This window comes from Stylophora pistillata, unplaced genomic scaffold (genome assembly GCF_964205215.1).
Source record: "Stylophora pistillata unplaced genomic scaffold, jaStyPist1.2 SCAFFOLD_378, whole genome shotgun sequence".
Taxonomy (NCBI): Eukaryota; Metazoa; Cnidaria; class Anthozoa; order Scleractinia; family Pocilloporidae; genus Stylophora; species Stylophora pistillata.
Window position 1 is genome coordinate 6360 of NW_028290806.1, and position 26243 is coordinate 32602.

The following is a 26243-nucleotide window of genomic DNA, read 5'->3' on the forward strand; positions in this document are numbered from 1 at the left end:
CCAGCGCGCGTTTTCTCGGATTTTGCGGGCATGCCACGCGGCCGTGCCTATTGTTTGAGACGCGCGCTTTGTGCGCCGTAATACCCATCCCGCTGGACTACAAGCTCAGTGAGTTTCAGCTTCCCTGCTCACGTATCCCATCTTTGCCAGGGCTCTCAACATGCCACCAGCGCGCGTTTTCTCGGATTTTGCGGGCATGCCACGCGGCCGTGCCTATTGTTTGAGACGCGCGCTTTGTGCGCCGTAATACCCATCCCGCTGGACTACAAGCTCAGTGAGTTTCAGCTTCCCTGCTCACGTATCCCATCTTTGCCAGGGCTCTCAACATGCCACCAGCGCGCGTTTTCTCGGATTTTGCGGGCATGCCACGCGGCCGTGCCTATTGTTTGAGACGCGCGCTTTGTGCGCCGTAATACCCATCCCGCTGGACTACAAGCTCAGTGAGTTTCAGCTTCCCTGCTCACGTATCCCATCTTTGCCAGGGCTCTCAACATGCCACCAGCGCGCGTTTTCTCGGATTTTGCGGGCATGCCACGCGGCCGTGCCTATTGTTTGAGACGCGCGCTTTGTGCGCCGTAATACCCATCCCGCTGGACTACAAGCTCAGTGAGTTTCAGCTTCCCTGCTCACGTATCCCATCTTTGCCAGGGCTCTCAACATGCCACCAGCGCGCGTTTTCTCGGATTTTGCGGGCATGCCACGCGGCCGTGCCTATTGTTTGAGACGCGCGCTTTGTGCGCCGTAATACCCATCCCGCTGGACTACAAGCTCAGTGAGTTTCAGCTTCCCTGCTCACGTATCCCATCTTTGCCAGGGCTCTCAACATGCCACCAGCGCGCGTTTTCTCGGATTTTGCGGGCATGCCACGCGGCCGTGCCTATTGTTTGAGACGCGCGCTTTGTGCGCCGTAATACCCATCCCGCTGGACTACAAGCTCAGTGAGTTTCAGCTTCCCTGCTCACGTATCCCATCTTTGCCAGGGCTCTCAACATGCCACCAGCGCGCGTTTTCTCGGATTTTGCGGGCATGCCACGCGGCCGTGCCTATTGTTTGAGACGCGCGCTTTGTGCGCCGTAATACCCATCCCGCTGGACTACAAGCTCAGTGAGTTTCAGCTTCCCTGCTCACGTATCCCATCTTTGCCAGGGCTCTCAACATGCCACCAGCGCGCGTTTTCTCGGATTTTGCGGGCATGCCACGCGGCCGTGCCTATTGTTTGAGACGCGCGCTTTGTGCGCCGTAATACCCATCCCGCTGGACTACAAGCTCAGTGAGTTTCAGCTTCCCTGCTCACGTATCCCATCTTTGCCAGGGCTCTCAACATGCCACCAGCGCGCGTTTTCTCGGATTTTGCGGGCATGCCACGCGGCCGTGCCTATTGTTTGAGACGCGCGCTTTGTGCGCCGTAATACCCATCCCGCTGGACTACAAGCTCAGTGAGTTTCAGCTTCCCTGCTCACGTATCCCATCTTTGCCAGGGCTCTCAACATGCCACCAGCGCGCGTTTTCTCGGATTTTGCGGGCATGCCACGCGGCCGTGCCTATTGTTTGAGACGCGCGCTTTGTGCGCCGTAATACCCATCCCGCTGGACTACAAGCTCAGTGAGTTTCAGCTTCCCTGCTCACGTATCCCATCTTTGCCAGGGCTCTCAACATGCCACCAGCGCGCGTTTTCTCGGATTTTGCGGGCATGCCACGCGGCCGTGCCTATTGTTTGAGACGCGCGCTTTGTGCGCCGTAATACCCATCCCGCTGGACTACAAGCTCAGTGAGTTTCAGCTTCCCTGCTCACGTATCCCATCTTTGCCAGGGCTCTCAACATGCCACCAGCGCGCGTTTTCTCGGATTTTGCGGGCATGCCACGCGGCCGTGCCTATTGTTTGAGACGCGCGCTTTGTGCGCCGTAATACCCATCCCGCTGGACTACAAGCTCAGTGAGTTTCAGCTTCCCTGCTCACGTATCCCATCTTTGCCAGGGCTCTCAACATGCCACCAGCGCGCGTTTTCTCGGATTTTGCGGGCATGCCACGCGGCCGTGCCTATTGTTTGAGACGCGCGCTTTGTGCGCCGTAATACCCATCCCGCTGGACTACAAGCTCAGTGAGTTTCAGCTTCCCTGCTCACGTATCCCATCTTTGCCAGGGCTCTCAACATGCCACCAGCGCGCGTTTTCTCGGATTTTGCGGGCATGCCACGCGGCCGTGCCTATTGTTTGAGACGCGCGCTTTGTGCGCCGTAATACCCATCCCGCTGGACTACAAGCTCAGTGAGTTTCAGCTTCCCTGCTCACGTATCCCATCTTTGCCAGGGCTCTCAACATGCCACCAGCGCGCGTTTTCTCGGATTTTGCGGGCATGCCACGCGGCCGTGCCTATTGTTTGAGACGCGCGCTTTGTGCGCCGTAATACCCATCCCGCTGGACTACAAGCTCAGTGAGTTTCAGCTTCCCTGCTCACGTATCCCATCTTTGCCAGGGCTCTCAACATGCCACCAGCGCGCGTTTTCTCGGATTTTGCGGGCATGCCACGCGGCCGTGCCTATTGTTTGAGACGCGCGCTTTGTGCGCCGTAATACCCATCCCGCTGGACTACAAGCTCAGTGAGTTTCAGCTTCCCTGCTCACGTATCCCATCTTTGCCAGGGCTCTCAACATGCCACCAGCGCGCGTTTTCTCGGATTTTGCGGGCATGCCACGCGGCCGTGCCTATTGTTTGAGACGCGCGCTTTGTGCGCCGTAATACCCATCCCGCTGGACTACAAGCTCAGTGAGTTTCAGCTTCCCTGCTCACGTATCCCATCTTTGCCAGGGCTCTCAACATGCCACCAGCGCGCGTTTTCTCGGATTTTGCGGGCATGCCACGCGGCCGTGCCTATTGTTTGAGACGCGCGCTTTGTGCGCCGTAATACCCATCCCGCTGGACTACAAGCTCAGTGAGTTTCAGCTTCCCTGCTCACGTATCCCATCTTTGCCAGGGCTCTCAACATGCCACCAGCGCGCGTTTTCTCGGATTTTGCGGGCATGCCACGCGGCCGTGCCTATTGTTTGAGACGCGCGCTTTGTGCGCCGTAATACCCATCCCGCTGGACTACAAGCTCAGTGAGTTTCAGCTTCCCTGCTCACGTATCCCATCTTTGCCAGGGCTCTCAACATGCCACCAGCGCGCGTTTTCTCGGATTTTGCGGGCATGCCACGCGGCCGTGCCTATTGTTTGAGACGCGCGCTTTGTGCGCCGTAATACCCATCCCGCTGGACTACAAGCTCAGTGAGTTTCAGCTTCCCTGCTCACGTATCCCATCTTTGCCAGGGCTCTCAACATGCCACCAGCGCGCGTTTTCTCGGATTTTGCGGGCATGCCACGCGGCCGTGCCTATTGTTTGAGACGCGCGCTTTGTGCGCCGTAATACCCATCCCGCTGGACTACAAGCTCAGTGAGTTTCAGCTTCCCTGCTCACGTATCCCATCTTTGCCAGGGCTCTCAACATGCCACCAGCGCGCGTTTTCTCGGATTTTGCGGGCATGCCACGCGGCCGTGCCTATTGTTTGAGACGCGCGCTTTGTGCGCCGTAATACCCATCCCGCTGGACTACAAGCTCAGTGAGTTTCAGCTTCCCTGCTCACGTATCCCATCTTTGCCAGGGCTCTCAACATGCCACCAGCGCGCGTTTTCTCGGATTTTGCGGGCATGCCACGCGGCCGTGCCTATTGTTTGAGACGCGCGCTTTGTGCGCCGTAATACCCATCTCGCTGGACTACAAGCTCAGTGAGTTTCAGCTTCCCTGCTCACGTATCCCATCTTTGCCAGGGCTCTCAACATGCCACCAGCGCGCGTTTTCTCGGATTTTGCGGGCATGCCACGCGGCCGTGCCTATTGTTTGAGACGCGCGCTTTGTGCGCCGTAATACCCATCCCGCTGGACTACAAGCTCAGTGAGTTTCAGCTTCCCTGCTCACGTATCCCATCTTTGCCAGGGCTCTCAACATGCCACCAGCGCGCGTTTTCTCGGATTTTGCGGGCATGCCACGCGGCCGTGCCTATTGTTTGAGACGCGCGCTTTGTGCGCCGTAATACCCATCCCGCTGGACTACAAGCTCAGTGAGTTTCAGCTTCCCTGCTCACGTATCCCATCTTTGCCAGGGCTCTCAACATGCCACCAGCGCGCGTTTTCTCGGATTTTGCGGGCATGCCACGCGGCCGTGCCTATTGTTTGAGACGCGCGCTTTGTGCGCCGTAATACCCATCCCGCTGGACTACAAGCTCAGTGAGTTTCAGCTTCCCTGCTCACGTATCCCATCTTTGCCAGGGCTCTCAACATGCCACCAGCGCGCGTTTTCTCGGATTTTGCGGGCATGCCACGCGGCCGTGCCTATTGTTTGAGACGCGCGCTTTGTGCGCCGTAATACCCATCTCGCTGGACTACAAGCTCAGTGAGTTTCAGCTTCCCTGCTCACGTATCCCATCTTTGCCAGGGCTCTCAACATGCCACCAGCGCGCGTTTTCTCGGATTTTGCGGGCATGCCACGCGGCCGTGCCTATTGTTTGAGACGCGCGCTTTGTGCGCCGTAATACCCATCCCGCTGGACTACAAGCTCAGTGAGTTTCAGCTTCCCTGCTCACGTATCCCATCTTTGCCAGGGCTCTCAACATGCCACCAGCGCGCGTTTTCTCGGATTTTGCGGGCATGCCACGCGGCCGTGCCTATTGTTTGAGACGCGCGCTTTGTGCGCCGTAATACCCATCCCGCTGGACTACAAGCTCAGTGAGTTTCAGCTTCCCTGCTCACGTATCCCATCTTTGCCAGGGCTCTCAACATGCCACCAGCGCGCGTTTTCTCGGATTTTGCGGGCATGCCACGCGGCCGTGCCCATTACATTTGCATATCCGAAATTTCATTCGCGAGCACCCGTAGCGCTTTTAGCATATATCAAAATCTATCTAAGTCTAAAAGCAACTCGCCTGTTCAACACCACACCTAAAACCCCCACTCTACAAGCTCTAAAACTCCACGCGCCATGCTTGTTTATTTGCGCATTTAACATAGAGAGTTGCTTTTACACTTTCCACCTGGCCCCCGTCTCCTATCACTCCATTCTTTGAATGATACACAAGGCTTACGGACTTCCAGGCTTCATGATGCCCTTCCGTCACCAGGCGGCCCTAAATCAACCAAAACAACATAACTCCACCCTTTATTCCTTTCAACCCGCCCGCCATTACTAAAACTTCACTTCACTACACTTTGCCGCTCGAATGCAACGTCACAATTCCTTCACGCGTCATCACCTACATACGGGTCGTTACGTACATTTATTCGCAGCAACCATCCGCACGCTACTGTATATTGCCATCTAAATGTTTATTCACAGGCCCGGACCGCTATTCTTGCGCAAACAACTAGCTGCAATTCATCTCCAATCGCAGGATTTCTGTAAGTAACTTGCTCACTTATAACAACCTTGCTTAGGCTTGAACTTTACTCTATATGGTTGCCCATAAACCAACGCCATTTAGATAATGCGCGCTCTTCATTCGGGTACAGCGTATTTATAACATTTATAATTCTTCACAAATGTCTAATCTTCTACAGCACCTAGGAATCTTTAAACTTGCAAGCGACTTTTTTTTCCAAACAACTACAATTTTCTAGAAAATATTATGCTTCTTCATTCTTCAACTCAAGTCAAAGTCCTTGTCGTGTTCAAGTGAAAATTTCATATCATACCATAAAACAGCCAACGAATGTTTCAAAACTTTTTGCAAACTTCAACGAGTATAAAGTTTCCCAATTTTAAGCGTGCTAAAGCATAGTTAGTAGAAGGGACCAACTATGCCTACAGTTAGTATTTTTGGATCACAATATTCAGCTTTCTACCTATTTCTTAGAGCGCGAAATGTTTCTGTTTCTTCACGTACCTGTTACCTTTCATCAAGTTTTATTTTCCGCCTAGTCCCATTTTGCCTTTGCCCTTTATTTTCGCCTAATCCCCGTTTGTAAAGCCTTCCCACACGTCCTTATTAAAGTCGGTGCTTGATAGTACCGTTTCCTATGACTGTAAATGAACAAGAGCGACATTTTGGTCACAAAAAGTTCTTTATTTCATCCTTGAACAAACAACGACAAATTAAGCCCTTCACTACGCTTTCTTATAAACAGAATTGTAGCAACCAAATATCTTGATGAAAATAAAGATTCTCATGCCTAAATAATTTGAACAATTTCACCATTTTCAGCATTCAAGGTATCTGCTGACTGCCCTTTTCATTGCAACGTAATTTTACCTGTGTCAACAGTCGTTAATTTTCATGCTTCCCTTGCGTAAAATTGAATAAAAGAGCAGCTTCACCAGACCGCTCATTCATTTCGGCGGGTTCATTTTACGCCCCTAAATATTTCTCGTTTTAAAGTTTCTCGCTACTTGAGAGTCCCGCTTTTAAAGATTCCCCATTCCCTGTTTTCAAGATAGCCACTTGACTTCACGTGCAACACCTTTTCCAAAGTCCATACGAAAACATTCAAGTCCAACTTCTTTTTTTTACAGCGCAACGAAAAACTAAAATGAAATTTCATTTTCATTTTCCTACACAATTGAAAATTGGTTGGCACTGAGCTACATGCACTACAATACTCAAACTTATTAGGTAGAAGTTATCTTGGTCTAAAACTCAATTCTCCCCAATTTTTTTACCAGGAAATGTGGAGCAATTGGAGGTCACAATTAATTATCATCAATTCTTGGGAGTTAAAGGGCTAAAAGACCCCAAATGGATGTTTTCATTTATACTCATGGTTGGTCTACTGGAAATTTTATAGGCACTTTAATTAATTCCATTAGTAGAGGGGATAAACATTCATGTAACAAACATCAGAAAAAGTCAATCTTCGCTCTCTGCAGAGGTTACAATATTTAAGTCAACTATTTTTTAATGTCTCTAAATGCTTCAAAACCCACCTGAAAATTTTACTCAGTTTTTCCTCACTTTTGCCATTGATGATAATGCTGAGGTATAAGGCCTGCTTTCAATGGTTTCATTTCAAAAAGCAAAACTTACAAAACCTGCATGAGGAGTCAAGCAGCTACATTTTATAAGAGTCTTACTTCCACTTGAACTACCTATGGCTTTTTTCTTTCCTAAAACGGCTGGTTATTTTGAAAATAGAAAAGTATAGGTGTTCCTTTCTAATGGCCCTTACCAAAACCACATGTATATCTTTTACATATATCTGCTACATATGTATCTCACATATGTCACATACATGTAACATATCTGTCACATACATATGTAGCAGATATATGTAAAATATATGTCACATACATGTAACATAATTTATCTGACATATGTGTCACATATATGACACACGTCTCAAATGTAGCAATTTAGAACCTATGTCCAGTTATGTGCCATATATGTCAACATATCAATTTTACACAAATAAATATAAAATATATGCCACATATATGTGACATACATTTGACATATGTGACAAAAAGTATTAATGGGAGCTACCTATTGTGAGATAGGTTGTGCTTGCTCCCGCACAGAGCGACCTTCTCATTTTTTTTTCAGTTTTAAGTTTTTCTATTTATAATTATAACAGTTCTCAATGGAAAAAATTTGCTAAAACGATTATAGTACAACAATGACAGAATCATTAAAAATTCATGTCAATTGAGGTTAATTAAAGAAACTGTGATTACATTCATGTATTTCAAAAATGATCTAAATACAGTAGAAATTTAAGTAGTGTTGTAAATGGAAAGCAAGTTGTTGGCGCCATGAAGTTAAAAGAAGAGACAACAGTTATTGACTGGCCAGTACAAGGCTTGAGCGGCCATTTACGATTCTCAAAGTTAGTGGTGGGTACAAATTGTAATATTTGGTATGTGATCAAACCTGTGAAGTGAATCGGTCACTTGCATGACACAGTTTCTTAAGCTTATGCTTTACAATGAAATAAATCTATCCATAGACTAAAGGTTTCAGGATTATTTTTCTTGCGTTTGGCAAGCTGCGAGGCCACCAGAAAAAAGAAAAACAACTGCTTAAGTCTGCAGTTTGGGATAACTTCAATGCAATTAATTACTACAGTTTCAACAAGAATTTCATTTTCAAAAATCAATTCTTTTAATGTAATTAAGCCTTTCACTCCCAAGAGTGTTCAGTCCAACTTTAGAAGAAATCTCTCAATTTTAACTTGCAGAATCAACAAAAACAAACAACATAAAGATGCTGCTTGACACCTTACATTTTAATTTTAATACGCAAGAGTTTTATCCAAAGAAGTTACAACTGCATTTAATTAAGTCAAAGCCTGACTCAAGGAGGAAAGGATAAAATGATATTTCTATCATCATCCCAAATCAATTGATTCTTTTCAAGACTATCTTTTCACTGATAGTATTTCTTGCAATAAACATGACCCAACTTATTGCATTTCATGATAAAGAATCAACAGATTGTGTCAAACAAAATTTACTGATTCAGTAGGACTATTTTTAATTAACAGCTGTAATTGAGGATAATTTTTATGAAGTTTTTAAGAATAGAAAAAGAAACTTCATCCTATTACTACATATTGCAGTTAATAGACAACAGCAAATAATCAACATGTAAAGCTCAGTTAATTAAGCATGTAAATAAATTTCATTGACTACTTGAATTTATAGTTGAGAGATAATGCAAGCCATGTATTTATTTGATATAAGTTGCCTTCAAGTATTCCTAAAATTCCCAGTCATTCTTAAACATTCCTTGAAATTCCTTGGAATTTCCAGCAAGTTTTTAAATTCAATGTATTTCAGGGAAGTCATTGGTGCTCTCAGTTGAAATTCCTAAGAATTCCCAGGAATTCCTGGAAATTCAATTTGTTCACTAACCACAAGGGCAAGTGGTTGGAAACCGGCTAGGAAAGTAGACAATTTTGTTGATTACATTTATTAACATGAATTAATATGATATGATTGGATGCTCACTAGATAAACTATTTGCTGTTATGATTTGCACAAGTTGCTTACTTTTATAATTATTAAATAGTGAAGTCCATTTTTTATGATAAATTTCTTACATTTTATGACAACCATTTTTTTTGTGGGCTTTAATCCCAGCTAGAGACATGGTAAGACACTGCTGATTTGTATGAAATCTGTTTTCTGTTGTACATGATTGAATGATGAACTCCATTTTATGGATATTCTTTCTTTTGAAACAATAACTCATTTTGGTTAAGTATCCCAACATTATGAGAGTCACTTCTAATTTGCATGGAATTTATTGTAATAACTTTATAAAATAATCGAATGATGGATTTCATTGTAAAATATATTTGTTTTTACATTAAAAGACAATTTTGAAGCGGTCTTTTACAAATTTTGCTTATTTAATTGTCATGGACAGTTGTACCAAATTCATTAACGAAATGAATTTCATACTTATACGTTTCAATGCCTATCTGACTTGACCAAGTATATAATAAAGCTGAACACATGCCATATGAACTAGAGGGTGCATGCTTCTTATTGCATATTAATTTGACTGGCTGCATGTATGCATGCCATTCATTTATAATAGTTATCTTGAATACATTCTAAGTATCATAACTTAAAGTATACTTTAAGTACCACTCAGTTTGCCACTATTGCTTCTACTCATGAACTATACTTCAAGTGCACTGCAAAATTTTAAGTACCTTTCAAGTATACTTCAAGTATACTTTTGGGTGTTCCACTTTAAGGTCGGACCAAGTGTACTACAAGTATACTTTTAGTAGCACTGTAAACCATACTTAAAGTCTACTGAAAGTATACTTTGTGTATCTTATTTGCAGTACACTTTCATTACAGAATTAGTATACTAAAAATATACTTAATTTTGGTGAGGGTACAGTTACAAGTAATAAAGTTCATCTTATTGTCTCGCTGTTTTGGAAATGCCTCTCTTGCTTTTGGTACATTTGTCCCGTACTGTTTTATGGACTTTAAAATTGTGACACTGTTCTCCTCTTTCAACTTTTATTGAACAAATGCTGTAAATGAAGAAGGATTTATAGCAGTTAGACAATTTCCAAAGCTAATATAATGATTTTAGGCAGCTATTAATCACTAAATGTGTCTGTCATATTTTTTGCATCATTAACTATCAAACACATGACTAGAAGCTCCTGTATTTTACTTGTCTAACATCAGAAACTTTTTAATTATCCCAAGAAAAATTCCACATTCATAGCCAACAGGACTTGAAATTCTTAGGAATTCCAATTCAGAGCATCAATGCCTTCCCTGAAATATTGCGAATCTCAAATTTGCAGGAAATTCCAAGGAAATCTAAGGAATTTATAGGAATGTTGAAGAATTACTGGGGATTTTAGTACATGAGAAGTTTACTGAAAGTACACCAATGAACCCAACATCAACAATAAATAACATGATTTTCTCTTGAGCAGTATACTTAAAGTGTACTTAAGAAAGGGTACTGCAGATGTACTTTAGTAAGTGCAGCACTATTGAAGTATTATTGAAGTATGATTGCAGTATAACCATTACTTCTAGTATACTTAAAGTATACTTCAAGGCCATCTTTTTTGGCAAGGGGTGTTACATATGTGTTAATTTACCTTGTTAGATATTACATCTATGTTAAATATACGTACAATTGCTCCTAAATCTATACATATATGTCACACACATGTCAAGTAATTTCACATATATATGTTACAGATACATAAATGTCACATATATGTAACATATATGTAGTTTAGGTGAGGGTTAAGATGTCTTTGAGGGTCTTATATAACAAGCCTGCCATAATTTTTCACTAACATGAGGCTATGAGTCGTATTTGGCCTGTCAGCACCTTTTACTCATTGATATTTTCATATCAAAACCATTAATAAGGTCATGTATCACAGCACCGCGAGACTATGAGACATATTTGGCCTGCTTTAACTCGTTGAAATTTTTAGAGAGCAAAACAAAGAGACCATCACACCATCATGGGCCTAGAAAGTCACACAAGCCACACCACAATTTTTTGTAACACTCATAATAGCTCCCTGTAGGCCATTGTAGCTCATTGTAGGTCATATTGTAAATCGTTGTCGATCATTTTAGGTCAGTCCTTGTTTCCATGGTAGCTCATTGTAGGTCATTCCTTGTTTTAGTAACTTGGTCATGACATGTGAGACATACAGCAACATTTCCTGTGTGCTTTTAAATTGTCACAAATTGTCACACAATAGTATTCTGAAGGTGGTGTTAGGTGGTTTTAGATGGTTGTAGTTGGTGGTTGTGGGTGGTTGTAGGTGGTTTTAGATGGTTGTAGGTGGTGGTTGTAGGTGGTTTTTGATGGTTGTAGGTGGTGGTTGTGGGTGGTTGTAGGTGGTTTTAGATTTTTGCAGGTGGTTTTAGGTCATTCCCTTCTTTTAGTACTTACGGGAATAATCCTATTTTGTATGAACTGACCTAATTCTTGAGATGTTGTGATTTTAATTCTTTCTACTCATTTACCTTCATTGTTCATTTATATTATCCACAAATTCACCAGCGAGATCTTCTTAAATAGGCCATTTTACAGTTGTGTTCTTAGTTGCTAAGCCTTTGATTCAGAGTGAGGCTAAAGACGACCTTGTTGTGATAGAGACCTCTATCGAGCTAGCATGATAACAAAGTGATTTACATTTGAAAGGCAGCAAGGTTTGTATCATAACAAGGTCATCCCTAGCCTCACTCCCGTTCAAAGGCTTGGTAACCAAGCACACAACTGTAAAATGGACTATTCAATCTCCTTTACTGTCTACCATAGAGTTCTTATGATGTCGGCTTGGAGAATTTTCTACTGGACCAACCTAAAATCCCCTGACTTATGTTTTCCTAGTTATTCTCGCTACTTCTCTGATACATGTTGAATATTAGATATCGTAGGGAGAAATTCTGTCTTGGTCACAATAAAGGATGATAAAGGATGAAGATCTGTACGATTAAAGTTGAGTAAATAAGTCCATCAATCAATCAATCGATCAATAAGAACTCTACTAAAGGGTGATAGAACTGTAATATGGGCAGGTTCTCTCCTGGCGCAGTGATGATATGCCATGTCTATAAACAGATTGAAGTCACTGGAGATAGTTTGAAAATATCTGGTACTGTGCTAGTCTTGGTGGACTCCATAGAAATTTATGCCATGAAGGTTTTTGAGAGATTCTCAGAAGCAATCCTCATCAATTCATTTGGAATATGCAGTGGAGTTCTGCTGTCATCTCATTTAGAGAAGAGATTACAAACCTGTCCTTGAGTCACCTCAGTTAGAGCAAAACTCCAGGAAGGAGGAGATTTTCTGTATTTAAGGGGGTTGCAAACATAATTCCCTAGGGAGCTGGCAAGTGTAGGGCTTATCAATGTATATCTTTTTTTCTTTTTTTGATTTAAGCAGTGTATTTTTAAAAGGAATCATCCTATTCTGTATGAACTGACCTAATTATTGAGATGTTACGATTTTTCGTTCTTTGCATTTATCTTAATTGTTTGTTTATCTACAACTTCACTAGCGAGATCTCCTTAAATTGAATCTCCTTTACTGTCTGCCATGGAGTTCTTATGATGTCGGTTTGGAGAATTCTGTATTGGATCAACCTAAAATCCCCTGATTACTGTTTTTAGCTATTGTCAGTACTTCTCTGCTAGATATTGAAAATAGATATTGTAGGGATAAATTCTGTCTTGGTCACTTACGGGAGTTAAACGACAAAACTCCAGGGTGCAGAAGATTTTCTGTATTTAAGGAGGTTGCAAACATAATTCCCTAGTGAGCAGGGAAGTGTAGGGCTTATAAATGTATATTTATGTTTTCTTTTTTTGATTGGGCCAGTGTATTTTTACAAGGAATCGTCCTGTTCTGTATGAATTAACTGACCTCATGATTGAGATGGTGCAATTTTTCGTTCTTTGCCTTTATCTTAATTGTTCATTTATCTACAACTTCACTAGCGAGGTCTCCTTACCTTGATTCTCCTTACAGTCTGCCATAGAGTTCTTATGAAGTTGGTTTGGAGAATTTTTTATTGGATCAACCTAAAATCCCCTAACTGATGTTTTTAGCTATTGTCAGTACTTCTCTGCTAGATATTGAATAGATATTGTAAGGAGAAATTCTGTCTTGGTCACTTATGGGAGTTAATTAAATGACAAAACTACTGGGAGGAGAAGATTTTCTGTATGTAAGGGGGTTGCCAACATAATTCCCTAGGGAGCTGGCAAGTGTAGGGCTTACACAATCAAAATATTGATGAAGCTAGCGGCAATACCAGAATTTGTTGTATAGAATTGATTGTTGGCGATGATTCTTGTCGGGCCGGATTGCTCTTTAGTGTTACGATGAAGGAGTGTTAATTCCGATTGATTTCTACATTGATTTTATGTTGACTTTTTTTCTGTATTTTGTTTTTCCTTTTTACACAGAACACAGTGGAGTATTTTGGGATGAAGTGAGGTGGTTGCAAAGCTTGAAAGATAGTGCGGAGCCAAGAAAAGTATTTTGTAAGGACACAAGAGGAACTAATGACAGTGATATATATATATATCTAGCTAGCGGATACTAGCTAGCTACACTATTTACCTCCGAGTTGCTCGGAGGTAAATAGCAAAGGATATTCGGAGTTTGACCTGCCAATCAGAGCGCGCCTTCAACGCTATCCACTGGTTTAGTATATACTAATTGGTGATAGTCGATGATAGTGCATGATAGTTGGTGGTCAAACAGAAGCGCGCGCTTCAACTATCATCGACTGTCATCAACTATCATCGACTATCATGCGCCGTTTCACCAAGGCTTAACGCTTCACTACGCGCCGGATTGGGTTTCCCGCGATTGAAGTGAAGGAGGAAAATTCGTCGGAAAACAATAGGGTCACGACCTCTTCAGACAGCTTTTCTTATCAATTTTTCCCTCTATAACTTTCATTCAAGCGTCGTAGTCTTCAATATCGTTGTGCGGTGCATGGGCGAAAGGAACTCGCACTCGATTGATTTTCCAAAAGCAAAAGGGTGTACAATCCAGTTCAATTCCAGTACTCTCTAATAATTAGTGGTGCGATCGATGTAGATGATACTTTTTGTTAATGATACAGGAGGCCTGTCGAGCACAGACGTATTGGAAAGTAATTGAGTTGTGTCACTGCTATCTCAACAAATCGAGTACATTTGTAGTACTCACTTTCCTTTGAGTGTTTGAGAGCTTCAACTTGCAGTGCAATGTATTTGCAATTTCAGCAAAACATTAAATTTCACAGAAATCTGGGTTTTGGTTGAAAAGTTTTTCTCACGAATCACAGCCGGCGTGAACGACACTGAAACACAAAATGTAACTGTCGCGTTGAGAAAAGTAAGATAATGTTATCACTAGGGCTTTGGTCGTCATAACCTGGGAGGATTTTTAGCAGAGGAAAGAAGGTTATTTTCAATCGTCAGTCTTCAAAATATCATCACATGTGCCTTATGACTTGAAAAATTTTATTGAAATCTGATCATTTTATTTTCCTCAAACTACCCCTAAACCTCAACAGATGAGAATTCTACCATAACTGGAGAGGTGTGAACTAAAAAAGAAAAACCAGCCTGTTTCCTAAAGGTGAATACAATCAAATAACATCCTGAGCCTCCTGTTGTAATAATAGTTAAATAAATCAATTATTATCCAGATAAAAATTATATTCAACTTCATCTATCCTTGCTACCCAAAAACATCAGATACACCCTTCACAACCTTACTTTTCAACTTATTAAATAAGAGGTATCTTAAAAATTTTATGAGAACCTGTACAGCTGATCAATCACAGTGACACTAGCTCATTGATATAGTGACACTTCTCTCCCTTTTATTCGGCCCTCGTGAAATATTTTATCTTATCCGTCCCGGATGATGCCTTTGAGTGGTGAAAGCTCAGACTTCTACAATATTTTACAGTAATTCAAGGCAACAGTGTTTTTCTTGTTTTTTTTTTTAACAGCTGATAGTATCAGAGAGGACAAAAAGAAATTGTTTCCCAAGGCTTGTATCCCCTGGGAACAAGACTGAATGAAGTCAGATTAAAATAATGAGGAGAGTTTTGTTGACCTCTTTATGAAAATGTATGATTTACTCCTATTAGGTTTTAGAGAAATTAGCCTGAACTCAAGTAGTTTGAGGCCTGGGTTTTATCTTGGTTTGAGACCCCCAGCAGAGTTTCAAAACTTAAAAAAATGGCTGCCGTTACCGCACGGCGCGTTCAAAGTTTAGATCAGAGCCTTTACACATTTAGAAGGCGAACATGGATGTATCTACCGAAATTTTTTTAGAAGACGTTGTTTTAGTGCAGATGTGAGGTCTACAGCTGAGGTGAGTGGTATTTTTGTGTTTCATTCGGCGAATTAGCTCTAATTTGCCGTAGCTTCCATAATGCCCTGAGGCGTAAATCCAAATAGCGAACGTTTCATTTAAGGAAATCGCATTTTTTCCTTTACTAAATTACAGATTACAAATGCTTTGGTATGTTTCGGAAATTTTCCATTCTCGTCAGTGTACGATGAGGTGGAAACTGATAAACCGCCGTGTGAAAACTTACCCGTAGAGTAAATTTTGTTGTTTACCAAGTTTAAATGCCTCGGCTCAATCCCGAGTTAGAAATTTCACGAAGATTTATAGTACAATTTTGTGGGTAAATGTATTTATATGAGCTTCAACAAAGCGAGTTCATTACTCAATCTACACGGCATGTAAATGAGAGAGAGCAAAAAGCTATGCGTCAACAGTTGTGTTCTTATACATGTGTAGCGAAATTTAAAGTATACATATCAATGTTTTAGATTGAATCGATCCCAAGAGAGGTGACAAACTAAATTGGGATGTCGTCTTTAACCTTAGTTAACAATGACTGATTTGCCAGCCTGTGACGAATAACACAGACATTCTCAATCATACATGAACATGGCAAATAGGAATCTGACCATTACCTTTTCTTAACTATGATTTTTACTTAAATTCTTATTCAACTTCCACATTCGTCAGGGTATGTTGTCCAACTTGTGAAATTAAAGCCATCTAAGTTATGGTAGAATTTTAAGCCAAGTAATGTAAACTGTTGCCTGAGACTTCTTTTCTAATCTCATATTCACAGTGTATTTTTTTAAATCCATAGGGACAAGATAGCTCAACAGCACAGCTATTCTGCAGCCAAACATAATCTTTGACTCGCTTATGATGAAGGTGAGCAATTAGTAAATAAGTGTTAATTACCAGTAACAAATTCGCTCTCAATCTGAAGCTTTCGGTGGTAAAAATGATGGACAACAATCACTCTCAAGTGACTTATTACCTTTTTTAAATGACCTGACTAAATCATGTAAGGTAATAAGATTAGGTAAGAATGCTTGATCAAAATACTTTACAAATGTACTGTAATCATCGTCCAGGATTGTAGCAATTTCAGAGCAACTTTTTTCTTGTCAAGAGTACTGGTTACCTCATCTGATAACTCATAGTCATTAGCATTGGGAAGCCAGTTATTCTGCATTAAGAAGGTTGCATCCCATACTTTTGCATCAGACTGTAGTTGCTTAGTGGCCTTCATGACAAGTACTTGTATTTTTGCCGGGTGGTTTTCATACCTGTTGGCACAATATCTGGATTTGGGGTTGCAGTTTAGGTTGTTGTGTAATTTTTCAGGCTGTATGACTTCAGGTGTTCCGCTTTGGGGAATTTTTTACCCTCCTTCTGCTTCATCAATGGTTTCAGAACATTGTACCATTCTTTGCCTTTTCCTGGTTGCAAAATATGTTCGTTGAGCCAGGTGAAGGTTAACCTAATTTTTTTTCAGGAATTTTCTATACTTTTTTTTTTAATTTTCTCTCTTCTTTACGTATTTTTTTTTTTTTGCCTTAACAGGTGAAACTTTCTTTGTCAACCCAGCCTCGGAAACCATGGACATGACTTCCCTAAAGGACTTTCCCAGTTGCTCCTTACATTCAGAGTCAAATTCCTTATATATCACTGACCCTACGTTTTTCCCTTCTTTTTGTGTTGGTTTGAAGATTTTTTTTCCTGAAAGCTCTTTGGCTTGACTTTTTACATCTGTGAATGCCTCCCTTCTGCTTGCCACACAACCTGTGCTGTTTTTGAAGAGTCTACTCTCTGCTGGTGTTGTTAAGAGACAGCATTTGCATTCTATTTGGTGCTGAGATTTTTTACCCTGGGCAGTTGTCTGCCAGCTTTCCATAGAATATGCATTTATATACCGTTGCTTTTTTTCTGGTGGTGACCACTGTGAAATTTGGTTATCAGTGGCCTTATATTTCTTGAGTAAAAGACCTATTGAGGTAATTATACTTTTTTGTCATTGTGCTTCATTTTTCTACCTGTAAGTATTTAGTGACCTTCAAAAGATTTATGTAAAGAAAAACTTACTTTTGCTCACATGTAAAAGGGGAAATTCTTTGAAATTTTCCATTTAGAGCTGATATCTCTCTTCCAATTGCTGCCTTTTATACGCCTTTTCTGATTCCTTGTCCTTTCTTGAAAACTTTTTTTGGGCAAGGGACTTAGTATGCCATAAATAAACATGAGCGAATCAATCCCTGGTCAATTGCCATGTCAATATACATTTTGTTTCTATTTTATTTTTCACTCAATTTTTTTTTTGCCTTTTTTTGTTATTTTGTACGACATGAAATTGGACAGACGCCTCCAACTGAGCCGGCAGGAAATCAGAGCAAAGTGCGCATGCAAATTCACTCTCCATTAAGGTGGGGTGAGAGGGGAGAATTTGAAGTTTGAATAACCTTTTTCACCCTTTTCTTTCTGCCAGGCGAGTTGAAATCCCCGTTTATTTCCTACCAACAGATTTTCATAAGACCTGAGAGCGGGGTTATAATTTTTAAACACGTGGAGCACTAATACTAGCAGTTATTTCTCCCTTCCACCTCCCACCTCCTGGGGCTCAATTTTGTTGCATGTTGTGGGTTTATTTTGCTGTCATGTGAAGAGAAAAAATAAAGCTGTTGTATATTTGACTTCATGGGAAACAACAACCCATGCAGTGAGTCGCACAGTACATCTCTTAATTTATTTTAGCATCTTTTATTTTCTTTCGGTCACGGACGTAGAAATTACTAAAAAAGCAACAAACAATTTGAAGTAATACTCTTGAAGCATTTCAGTATCTTACAACTACAGGAGATGAAAACATACAATACTAGAACAGTAAATAATAATTCCTTCGTTTTTTGGCTTGCTAAGCCAGCAGATTTACTTTCCCATCAGTTATTTGTCCGGTGATCGACCTGATAACTATAGGCACCATATTTGATTTCCGCCTTCTTGGTCAGCGGTATAATGTGGTAGTCAAGTCTTCCTCATGTATTATGTTCGAAAAGAAACATCCCTATATTTAACAATTATTCCACGAGTGCGCGTTGGATATGAGATGATAGATAGCCAACGAGGCGCGTAGCGCCGAGTTGGCTATAATCATCTCATATCCAACAAGCGCGAGTGGAATAATTGTTTTATTAAAAACGCCCTCAAGAAATATTATTTTGTAAGAAGAAAATGGATTTTTTAGCTCCCTTTTGATTTTGATAGGTGACCTTTGATATTATGGCGGTAAGACGTGTTCCGAGCCTGTCCGTAATTTTATTAAGTTTTTCGCTGTTAGCTTTGTTCTCTGTCAACTTATACTCTCTCAAGCTCTCGAAGAATGCTCAAGTGTATTACGGGGATAAATTCTTCAAGTATTTCAACTCATACCTGGTCGATTTCAATCTAATTTCGCCAAGGCATATGTCAAGGATCGGCGGCCATTTTGTCACCTCACCTCACAAGAAGTTTCAGAAGTCAAGAGTGGCGTACTATTCAAACTGTACGGCTTCCTTCAACCCGGTTGCCCTTTCTGTGGTTAGAAGTGGAGACATTCATCCTCATCCAGGACCTTACAGACGATGTAACTCAAGAAACCCTGGTCCACCATTGGGAAAGAATACTCTTAAAATATCTTCCTTTAACGCAAGAAGTATCGTCAATAAAAGACTGGAGCTTCAGAGTCATGTAGCGCTGATGAACCCCGACATAATTGCGATAACCGAAACATGGCTTCATGAGGGAATAGCCGACAACGAAATCCTTCCATCTTCATATAATGTTCTTCGAAATGACCGTGGAAGTAGGGGTGGCGGTGTACTTTTAGCCGTTAAATCTAATATATCATGCTCAAGACGTCCTGATTTGGAAGAAGATATTTGCGAACTCTTATGGGCCGAAATTCCACTGAAAACTGGATCGTACTTCCTAGGAGTATTGTACCGCCCTCCTTCAAGTGACATGAACTATCTAGAAGGCCTTAAAAGGTCACTAGAAAAAGTTACAGTGGTATCCGATCACACTAATGTTGTTCTATTGGGTGACTTTAATTTTCCGGATATTGATTGGGACTTGATATGCCCTTCTCAACCAAATGTCTTATCAGACTATTTCTGCGATAATATTGTGAACTTCTATGGTTTCTCTCAATTGATCGACGAGCCTACGCGTCAAGATGCTATCCTAGACCTTGTGATATCTAATCGTCCAGAATCACTTAAAAACATCCAAATTTTGGACGGAATTGGCTCTTCAGACCACAATGTTGTCTCTCTCAAGTTGACATGCAAAGTCACTCGTCCATATCAACGACCAAAACAAATCTTTGACTACAAAAATGCTAATTGGGATAACTTTCGTCTTGAACTATCAAATATCCCATGGGACGCTATATTGAACGACAATAGGGAGATTAAGCAAATCGCTACGGCTGGCGCTGCTACGGCTACCGGAAGTAAAATTGTCCAGAAACGAGTCATTGCGCATGTCAGTGGTTCCCAGCCAGCCGTAGCGGGAAATCCTTCTACGCGAGTGGGAAGGTTTCGGCGTAGTCTGTGGTACGTGAACTTATCTCGCTTCTTTCTTCGCTTTATACATTCTCCTGATCAATTTTAACTATTGAAATACACTTAACATCTTTAAAAATAGCTTATCGGGAATATTTATCAAGCTTGCTGTCCCTTACCGAGTGAATCTGCCTTTATTTTTGCCACCGGGTTTGTCGAAGGATCGAAGCAGTGTGCACATGGAGAACGCAGCGAACACAAAGTGAAATGCGTAGGTAGAAAGTCTAACTTTTCCTTTTCAAACCTCAAAGACTACTTGAAATTCAAATAGCTGAAGCCAAGGAATGACGAGGGTTATGAGGGACCGTGTAGAAACTTTGCTTTGGTGTTTATAAGCTCCAAACTGGCAATTTTACAACACGTAAGCTCAAATATTTTAATTCATTCATTCACTGTGCACAGGATCGCTTACAATTTTTTTTTCCAAACGTTGGAATCCCTCGTCCCTTTCAACGAAGTCATTTTGAGTTTTTAGACGTGCAATAAACTACCGCGAAGACGCTTAATTTATTGGATTTACAGTTCTCAGCCGTACTAGGTTTGTAGTTCGCGTTGCTTAAAGTTGGATTTTGGCGGGCTACGGCGACGTACTCTCCCCAAGCCTCGTCAACCACGATAGCCGTAGCAGCGCCAGCCGTAGTGATTTGCTTAAACTCCCTATTGACACAATAGAAGAGGTTTGGTTAAATTGGAAGTCTGCATTCTTTAAAGCCATTGAAAACAACGTTCCTTCGAAGAAAATAAAATCAAGACAAAATGTGCCCTGGATCACTTCTGATATACGCAAGCTTTTCCACAAAAGAAAACGCCTTTGGAAGAAAGCCGAATTTACCCAGCTTGAAGTTGATTGGAATAAATATAAATCGTTAAGGAATAAAGTTAAATCGGAACTTAATAAGAGTTATTACCAACATGTTCACTCATTAATTGATTCCAAAAACCCTAAACGCTTCTGGTCTTTTATAAAATCCAAAACGAAAAGCAAATCAATACCTGTCACTATGAAATGGTCGGATCGTGGTGTCACGGCTTCTACTGGCAAGGACAAAGCAGAGTTATTTTGCAAATTTTTCGCGTCGGTGTTTACCCGCCCTGACCCAGCTACCGATGTCGATGAGGATGCCCATTCACATGGTTCAGGCTTCGTTATACCAGATCTCATGTGCTCTAGTGCTAATGTGGGAGAGCTTTTGCTTACCCTTGATGTGAATAAAGCCACTGGCCCGGATGGTTTGTCTGCGCGTTTGCTCCGGGAGGCAGCCTCTGTAATTTCTGATCCACTGTCAAAGTTATTCAATATGTCTCTGAATAGAGGAAAACTACCTCGTGACTGGAAGTCTGCCAACATCACCCCAGTTTACAAAAATGGTGGTAAAGAATATGTTTCTAACTATCGTCCAATTTCTCTAACATCGCTTGTAGTTAAGACCCTAGAGAAGCTAGTCACAAGACATATTATGGCTCATCTAGAAGATCATGACTTGTTAAGCCCTCATCAATATGGCTTTCGAGCTGGTTTTTCCTGCACATCCCAACTTATTCGCCTATTTCACTCCTGGGCATCAGCCTTAGATAAAAACAAAACATCAGATGTCGTCTTCTTGGACTTTGAGAAAGCGTTTGACTCAGTCCCACACAAACATCTCATCTCTAAGCTTGGCCGATATGGTATCAATGGTCAGATTCTCGAGTGGCTAGGTGATTTCCTGCAAGATCGTTTCCAACGTGTTGTTCTGGAAGGTGAAAGCTCAGACTGGTCCATGGTTTACTCTGGTGTCCCTCAGGGAAGTATTGTTGGGCCAATGTTGTTCTTGTTGTATGTCAACGATATACCTGAGAACTTATCGTGTTCAAGTGAAATGTTTGCCGATGATACTCTATTGTTTAACTCAGATCATCCATCATCTGTTCATCAACCTGTGTGTGAAAGCTTGTCTCAGATCGTAGACTGGTGTAAAAAGTGGCTTTTGAAACTTAAAGCAACTAAATCCAAATGTATGAATATCACGAGATCTAGATCTGTAACACCTTGCTCGTACAACATCAATTCAATCCCACTGGAACAGGTTAAAACACACAAACATATTGGAGTCATTATATCATCTGACTTATCTTGGAAACCGCATGTTCTCTCTGTTGCTGCTAAAGCAAATAAGATACTTGGCCTACTAAAGCGCACATTTGGGAAAAGCTCTGAAGCAATATCAATTGGATACAAGTCTATGGTTCGGCCAATTGTTGAGTATGCCTGTCCTGTGTGGAATCCACATCAACAATATCTTTCTGATAAGCTTGAAAGAGTGCAAAAGAATGCTTTCAGGTGGATCCTTGGTAGTTCTATCGACTATAGTGAACGTTTGAAGTATCTTGGCTGGCCAACACTCAACTCGCGTCGTGAATTTCTTAGTTTAGTGCAATTATTCAAATTCATTAATGGTTTTTCAAGAGTAGACTTATGTAATTACTTAACTTTCTCCAATAGTCGGACGAGATCTACCAACAATGTCAAAATCTGGACGCCTTATGCTCGAACAAATATCCTCAACAACTCTTTTTGGTATAAATATATAAAAATCTGGAATGACTTGCCAAGTGACATAGTTAGCTCTAGCTCTGCTAGTAAGTTTAAAAAAAAAACTGAAAGAACACATTTTTAAATAATATCAATAATATTGCACCAATATCCATTTATCAATTAACTTGTTTTTTCAATAATTTTTACCTTTACATTTTAGTTTTATTTTTATTGCATATTGCTTTTATTCTGGGGGCTGCCGTCAATGAGAATTTAGTTCCTCTCTGGCTTGACCCTTTTTGCCTTTTTGCATCTCGATGTTATTTCTATTGTTATCTGTCTGTATTATTATTATTATTATTATTATCTTATTATTTAGGCAAATGAAGTTATTATAAATAAATAAATAAATAAATAAATAAATTAAGCTGACGCGTACGCTTACCATATTTGTAGATTATGGTATATTGGCAGATATACCATAATGGCTAAGCCAATAAAAAGTCTTGAATTGCATTATCCAATGATCCAGTTTTTAATAATTAACAATTATTCTACGAGCGCGCGTTGGATATGAGATGATAGATAGCCAACGAGGCGCGTAGCGCCTTGTTGGCTATAGTCATCTCATATCCAACAAGCGAGAGTGGAATAACTGTTTTATTTAAAAAAACGCCCCCAAGAATCTTCTCGACTTTATTTTGTGAGAGGAAACCGGATTTAACAATGTACCGAAATTATATTGTGGTATATTGGCTCATATACCATAACGGCTGAGCCAATAAAAAGTCTTGAATTGCATTATCCAATGATCTAGTTTTTAATACAACTGATTACTACTCACATTCATTTTCACTGAAATATGGACAAAACTTCTGAAAACTTTAATGGTAATTTTACCGTCACAAATACAGTAGGCAACTCCTATATAGCATATTAGTCTAGGCAAGTTGTGTACAGAGAACAAAACGCTAATAATTTCAACAAGAAGTAAGCTTCTGGGAATAATGACAAACTCTTCAATAACAGCTAGCCACAGTAAATGTCACAGCCATCCATTCTGTCTATAGTACCAGTTATTGGGTCACTTCACATTACCTTAAACGGAAGAGAATATAAGAAACAACAACTTCAAGAACATGAAACACAGCAAAGTGAAATGTAACTAAGCTGATTTGAAATTCATTGCGCCATTCGTTTCTAATAACACAAGAAAGTGAAGGAAAGAAACGGCACCAGTTTTACTGATGAGACAAGGCCCACGCAATTTTTGGAGGTAAATGGACTAGTTAGACCGAAAGCTACATAGACAAACAATTAATAAACTGACAATAGTGAGGGATTTGGGGGCCAATTGATAAATAAGTTTTACCTAAGTTTTTCCTCTAGTTAGCCCATGAAGCTCGAAACGGCAATAATAAAAATTACCTCCAAAACACGGTAAAAAAATAAGCGAAAAACGTAGTTGATTGAGTTAAGACCAAAACCATTGTTAAGACACATGCCAACCTACCATATACAACAGACTTGGAGAGTAAAAAAGACAAAGACGGTTTTGGGTCATGATTTGGAAAATCCACCAAAACCTCCCTAAAAATAATTCGCCGACGGTTGTAGTAAGAGCGACTTACGAACGAATCTTACCAACGGTCAAACATTTGGTGACAACAGACAAAAAATTGATTCGGCTCATATTCTCAAGTTAGTTAGGCCTTATGGTGAAATAAAGCACTGCATACTTCGTTTGGCTGAATAGCGATATATTTTCGAGAAAATCGATAATAACTGAATTTCGACCAAATGCCGGTTTTGAAGCTCAAAATTTCAGACTAATCTCGGAGCGTCGCGCCACGAATTGAAAACACTTGGACCGATAACAACTACCAAATCTTGAAAACAACATCAAAACATAGCAATTTAAGCAATTCTTGATGGTTTATTTACACAATCTAACTGAATTTAACCGACCTTCTTCTAACAAGATTAAAAATAGGTAAAAACTAACCCGTTAACCTTATTTTACTATGTGCTATACAAAATAATCGACTGAAAATCTGGATTTTGGAAGGCGAAGTGTAGTTTTTTTCGATCTCCAAAGGATTTTTTAGGGAAATGATTCAGTGCGATTTTATCAAATTTTAAAGTTGGATAAAATGAGCTGATTTGACGATGCCGTCAGTTGTTCGAAAGTGTTCACATTCAAACACAAACTCCATTGTTTCGCATTTTACATCCAATCTACATCTTATTTAATATAACATCATCTTACCGTCCATATCGCTGCATCACAAAAGGGGATTGCAGTCCTAAAGTTGTTGCATTGTTCCCTCAATAGCGATAGAACTTGGCAGGATAGTCAACACCTGATAATAATTGTTGACAAAGCGTATCTCGGGATTTCTCTATTCCCACTCCGTTGAAACACTTTGCGTAAGAGATCTTGTATAAGTCTACAACCGAACCCATTCTCAAAGACCCAGGGGCTGAGTCGATTTCAAGTTGGGGCATGAAGAGCCCGTGGGGACATTGTCTTACAAAACTAGTTCCAAACGGTCGCAGTCGTTCTGCCATCTGATTGGTGCCAGGAAATCTTTGTGTTTTTCTGCCCAATCAGAGTAACGTGTACTTTAGAAACCTTTCGTGTGTTTTAACACGGACATCTATGCGCTCAGTTGCTCGCTATGATTGTTTGGACCGTGCAACGGTGATTTGCTTGAGGTGAAAAGTTTCAGTCTCAGCACACAATGTAAGAGAGATCGATCAGATTGTCCGTGAAAATTTTACAGGAAATTATACTGAATACTTTCGCAGGTATCACGAGAGAACGTGTTTTAAAGTTTGCGAGGTTTTTATACAACACGATGGTTGAAGTCATTGATATGTCGCTTTAAACGTTAAACGACATTTAAGCTTAAATCTTTCTAGATTTTTTGCGTAATTTGCTATGACTGAAACTTTGCCAATCCCGTGAAGTTATTTCGTCGCACGGGCCACGCAGGTATGTCGAGCAACTGGCACTTTCGCCTACGTAGCTTTCTGTTTTCTGTGCGCGCCAAAATCTAATCTTCGCTTTGTAGTAAAATCGTTCACAATAGGGCCAAGGTTGCAGAGAACGTTAAGTTCGTAGACGACCTCCAGCAAGCGCTAAGAGAAAGCTTAGCTGTGTTTCCGGTTAGCTAATTAAAATCTGACCAAAAAATTATTAATGCAGTAAATGGTTTGAACCCGGGGGTAACATGTGAAGGTGTCGTCTGATCGTCCGGGTGAGTGTAGTCCTGCGAAGGACTGTTGTCGGTGGTAGTGACTGACGTTTCGACAACCTGTGCGGAAGTCATCATCAGAGTCGAGTGAATGATTGTCAAGTGGATGATCAACAATCATTCACTTGACTCTGATGATGACTTCAGCACAGGTTGTCGAAACGTCAGTCACTACCACCGACAACAGTCCTTCTCAGGACTACACTCACCCGGACGATCAGACTACACCTTCACAAAAAATTATTAACGAGAACATCGTGAGGAGAGATGTTTTCGGGCAGTTACCGAAGTGGTTTGGAAAGAGTTTAATCTTTCAACTGCTGCCTACAGTGTTGAAATTCTTGAGCTGGGAAGACCACGGATTCTCTTCTAGTCCCTTGGTCATTGTCATTTCACCTCTTCTGTCGATTGTTGAAGACCAAGTTAAATACCTTTGATCATTGGGAATCGATCCGATGCTGCTTTCAATGGGAAAAACAAAACCAAAGACCAAGAAATATTGGATGGAAAGGGCGGGTTTGCTTTATT

At 41.0% G+C, this 26243-nt stretch overlaps 1 long non-coding RNA gene across 1 annotated transcript; it reads left to right on the plus strand.

Annotated features, from left to right (window-relative positions):
• The first annotated feature begins 5293 nt into the window (after positions 1 to 5293).
• On the plus strand, positions 5294 to 17351 carry LOC148715946 (uncharacterized). The gene is made up of 4 exons (XR_015995736.1): positions 5294 to 5425; positions 13446 to 15360; positions 16160 to 16227; positions 16906 to 17351. It is a non-coding gene; the product is annotated as an uncharacterized LOC148715946 (long non-coding RNA).
• The last annotated feature ends 8892 nt before the right edge of the window (positions 17352 to 26243 follow it).